The following is a 5,530-nucleotide window of genomic DNA, read 5'->3' as shown; positions in this document are numbered from 1 at the left end:
ATGGGAGTGGAAACTTGGGATGGAGAGATCTCATTTTGGTACTTATCATATTTGTATTTCATCTTCTTTTGGGAAGAGGAAGATGGTAAATCAGTCATTGAACAAGAGCTTTGCACGCTACGACGAAGATCTAGAAGTGTCAAAGCAACATTAAGATCAGCCAAATGAAACATATGTCTTCTTTTCAATGGGAAAAACTCGATCCCTCTTGAGAGGAAAATGGTGAATAAGTAGGAACACTTGGAACTCGGCTTTTGGTCAATTTCGGATCTTGGGAGGCATGTTACAAGTATGCAAGTGGGGTAGGACATATTCGCAATTGGGTTTTTAAAACCCGAATGCAAGTATACTTGTAATAAGAAAAATGGAAGGATGTGTGAAAAATGGAATTTTGGCATGGAAAAGATAATGAGAATGGAATGTGTGAATAAGGGTAATGATTGCAGATGAATAAGGAAAGAATTTTGGAAGATCATCTCTATTTTAACCTCGAGAATGGGAAAAACCTTCACTTGTAATCAGGTTTTTAAAACCCGAAATTGAAAAGACAAGCTTTTAACAACTTTGAAACTTGAACTTTTGGCAAAAGATGATGAAGTCTTTTCAAGCGAAGGGGAAAAACTCACTTTTTCATCTTACTTGCAATCGAATTTAAAAAACCCGAAATGCAAGTAAAGAGGGAAAAACGAAAGGGGAAAGACAAAGCAATCCTTAAATTACTTGGGAAGATCTCTCTCAAACTTGAGATGAAAAATAACATGTAATGGACACCCTAGAATGCCCAAAAACTAAACCAGCCGCTAATAGGAATTTGGTCAAACAGTTTGCAGCCAACTCCTTATTTCACCGTTTAATGTTTAAACCCCTTATGGCTTCGGAAATGAAATGCTTGTTTGTTTTTATGTCTTTGCATAGATTTGAAATCACATAACATGAACAAGAAGGAAACTACAATAATATGCAAACTGAAGATTGAACTACTGTTGATAAGATGTTATTTTTAGAATCAATAAAATCAAATACATGGCAGATTATCAACTCACTAATTATTCCAGCATTATTGACATAATACTCCACCAATCATTTTCAATCTTGCTGCTACAGTGACATGAATAGTACCCACGTGAATAGTAACTACGTGAATAGTAACTGCGTGAATAGTACCCGCATGAATAGTGTTGCGGCAATATTTATTTGTCTTCAATAGGTCCAATATCTTCATAAAATCATCTCCTCAAAATGGCATAAGCATTGGACAAGTAGGGAAGAAGATATGAACAAACATTAAATCTGCCTGTAGCTGGAAATGCACCCAATCTGCCTGATAATGAAGCTGGTAGCAATGGATTCCAAAGGCCAAACCCCAGGGGAATGACGTCCAGAATGTCACAAGAGAGGATAGACGTCCTCTAATGCCAAGAACGGATCTGCAACTCACACATACCAATTCTTCTCATATTCAACATGCTGAATGAAGCCACAAAAGATTCCTTTTATTCTTTCTCCAAGGGACGACCCAACTCACTTGAGCAATGTGGGATAAAAGATGTGCAATATAAAACATATTAAAATGTTCACTTATGTCTCCCTTGGGTGCCCCTTTGATTTGCACACATCCCCATAAAATAAATATTAAAGTAACACTTTAATATTTGACAATTAAATTAAATGTTTCTTTAATAACACTTCAGGCATTAAAATATATTAGCAATCGGACTCCGAATAGCGCAAGTGATAGCTCGTCGGAAAGCTCTCGCCGAGGAGTATCAAATCCAATCACCAAAACTAGCCTCCATTGTGTCTTGCTGACTTACTAAAAATAGTAAGTATGCCTGAAACTAAGTAAATCAACTCTGTTTTGGCCCAAACTGGAAATGACTAGGCCAAAACACTCCAGAATCCCCTTAAACCCTTCGTTAGCCCTCAGGACCATGTAGAGATAGGCTAACGCACATACACTTGGTCAATTGCTAAAGTGGGAACATTACATAACAACACAAACATCAATCATGATCAATCAAGGAATTTCAAAACAACAAAAATAAAATAAAGACAAAACTGAAAACAAAACATACCTTGCTTGATCAAGATGCCCTCCAAAGAGATGGAATAACTTTGGAAGAAACAATCAACTCCTTAAATAGAAGGCAAAATGAAAATCATGAAACCCTAGTCATGTTTTTGTCAAACTTGGATTTTAACCATAATCACGAAAAACGACATGCAAGAAGGAAAAAGAATGACTCCAAACACCTAGCAAGGGTACGTGGTGAAGCAAGGAAGCAAAACGTCTAGGTTAGAGTCACCAAAACGCCTTCCTTAATGCTGCAAAAACGGCTCCAAAGGAGGAAAACGGGCATATAACCAGCAAAAACGGCTATCAAAATGGGCAAAACGTGGCACATAAACCAGCGTAAAAGGGATAAGAATCACCACACCTCTTTCTTGAATGAATTCCTCCACAAAAATCGGTTTACAATTCCTCCAAAATTCGAATTCCTTGGAGAAAAATCAGGTCGGGTTCTTGGGAAGAAAGAACAAGTTTAAAATGTAAGCAAAAGACATGAAATCGGGTTTGTAAATCCCATTTACAAGTTTTAATTTGTTTCACTTTTCAACTCATAAGGCAAAATCGGCTTTGTGAGAGATAAGAACAAGAAGACATGTCAAAATAACTTGTAATAGGGAAATAAAATCCCCTTTAGAGGTTTTAATGACTTAACTTAAAAAAAGAACTTGCCATAGGGAAATAAAATTCCCTTTACAAGTGACTAAAAACATAAAAACGTGTAATAGGGAAATAAAATCCCTATTACGACTAAAAAGTAACTTTAAAACTTGTAATAAGGAAATAAAATCCCTATTACAACTTAAAATCACTTAAGTAGGAACTTTTAAAAGAAATTAGAAGTTCTTTTTAACTTATAATTTTAAATTTACTTGCAATATGTCAAAAACATCTTACATTGACTTAAAAGACAAGAAACAAGGGGGAAATAAAAAGTAAGTTGCAAGTTTAAAAAATTACATAAAGTGCACTTGTAATTGACTTAAAATTTCCCTACAACAATAAAACAAGAGAAAAATAAAACTTGCAATCCTAGGAAAATTTCCCACCCGCAATCAAGAAGAAAAAAACCCGAAATTGAAGAAAAAACATAGCAAATGAACTCTGAAAGCGATGAAATTTGAAACATGGATTGAGGATGGATTGAAGATTAAGCCAGTCCAAGGGCGAAGCAAAATTTTACCTCGGGAAGCATGCCATAGAGTAAAGTTTTCATTTTTAACAAAATTTTTAAAAGGGTTGTCCAGTTTTGTGAATACAAAAATACGGGCAACACATTTCAAAAGGCTCCAAAAGGGAGTGGGTAAGAGGTTGGCATCCTATTACTGTCTTGAATGTTTCTCATAATATTTTAGCAAAAACCAAGGATAGAGGGATTAAGCTTTTGGTGTTGAGAAATGTTTGAAAGGAGTAGACAAGATTAACCAATGGTGGATTTAATTTGGATAATGTTATAATTGCATGGAAGGCATTGATTCAAAAAGTGAATATGGTCAGAAAGCTTTTTTCTAAAGGTTGACATTGGTTAAGCTTATGACTAGATAAAGTGGAATTTTTTTGACTATTGGAGTTGTTGGGTGTTTAGATCCTACTTCCATAGGTTACTAGAGCCTCCTATGAATTCTTCTACAAAGATTAGTGAGAATGAAATTACCATAAATCCAATTCAGTTGTAGAGATTCATCAAATACGGATGTCCTCTAGCAATCTACCTCTATTTGATTGCCACCAAAGCTTCAGAAATTTTGCAAATTGAAGAAAAATTAAGCTAGTTCCTAGGGAAAGATGATCCTCGTCCATGGTTGAACCAAACATGGAATCTCATAAGTTTTGCACTTAACTCTTTATAGTTGAGCAATGGTGTTGGATATTTGAAAGATTTGAAAAGGAGTTACTAACATGGAATAGGACTAATGGTTTATCTACCTCTTGTTGGGAAGGCTACTATTGTAATGTCCCCTTCTCATTGATGCTCTTTTAGTGGTCCATTAGCCTATTCCTGAGACCCATAGGCTAGGTGGAATGAGGAGTGAGGGTCTAGCCTTGATGAAACGAGGACTTACTATTTTTAGTAAGTCAGGGAATGACCATTCTGATGTTACTGTCCTACTGAGTTCTCCATGTTTCGCCTCTGGACGCGATGATCATGCTTTTCTGAGCATTGATTCTTGACTTACTATTTTTAGTAAGTGGCAGTGTGGCACAATTCTATTTTTGGCAGTAGACAGGGTTCTGATTCTACAGCAGTTTGGTGGTTGTCCCAACTCAGTTTCATCCTAGCAGTGTTAATAATCAGTACCAGAGCCATATGTGAAATAATTGAATATTAATTCCTTATCCTAAGGTTAATATTTAATTAATTTGATTATTGACGACTGATTTATTATAAATTGGGATTAATGCCTATTTTCCTAAGTTCTTGGCAAATTCATATTTATTAGAGAGATATTGAAATATTGAGGAAGATGTTATATTTTTTTTATAACTTATCTCTAATTTCGCCAAAAGTGGTTATCGTGGGTCCAAGTCTTGGGCGTGAGGTTTGACTCTTGCATTGGGCGCTACACTGGGTCCACATGAAGATGAAATGCGATGCAAATGGGAAGTGGAATTTGCATTTGAATTTGAATGGTGGGAAGTTATAAATAAGAGCCTTGGGCTCTCATTTGGGACATCTTGAAAATTTGTAAGGTTATGCTACCGGTTTGGCGACAGAACTTGAGGTTTCGGAGTGCATCTCCCTAGTGCTACCCGGTTTCGTACTTGAAATACAATACCTAGCTGTGCATTGTATTCTTCTACATTCTCAGAGTTTGCCATAGACATTTTGGTGTTGAAGTGATTCTGGAAACTTGCTGGTTTCGCCTGTGGCCGAAGCACATTTTTGCTCACAACTCTTTGCTGGAGCGACTGACAGTTATGGGTAGCAACCCTATCTTCCTTCCCAGCACTGGTGATAAACTTTGTAAGTTTATAGCATGTTTGTTTAAGTTTTGAATTTATTATGCCAAATCGAAATTCCTAGGCTAGGCGTGGGTTTTCTGCCTTGCATTGGGATGCGTGCAAATTAAATAAGGGTTTGTTTGGGGTGTTGTTTTGATCGGTTGCCAGGGCATATGATGTACGGTGGGTTTGGGACTAGTTTGAGCTGATTTGGATGTAAAATGAGGGAGTTGAGTATTTTGCCATTTCTCTAGGTTGCTGGTCTGTACTTTCAGCCTGCAGATTGGTTGTAACAGAAATTTATATCTATATTGTAGAAATCTGCATTACTCTCCTTGTATCATCTCTATTATTGTAAGGTTAGGTAGTAGTACTACTAACCAGTTCTATCTTTGTAATTCTCATCCCGCTGAATAAGTGGAAGAGGCTGGCTTGCCGCCTGATATGCAACAAATTTGTAATTTTCAGTCCTCCCGCTGAATAAGTGGTTGAGTGATAAGTTCAATGCTATGGTCCTCC

The sequence above is a fragment of the Cryptomeria japonica genome, chromosome 10 (assembly GCF_030272615.1).
Source record: "Cryptomeria japonica chromosome 10, Sugi_1.0, whole genome shotgun sequence".
Lineage (NCBI taxonomy): Eukaryota > Viridiplantae > Streptophyta > Pinopsida > Cupressales > Cupressaceae > Cryptomeria > Cryptomeria japonica.
Note: the sequence above shows the minus strand (reverse complement) of the source record.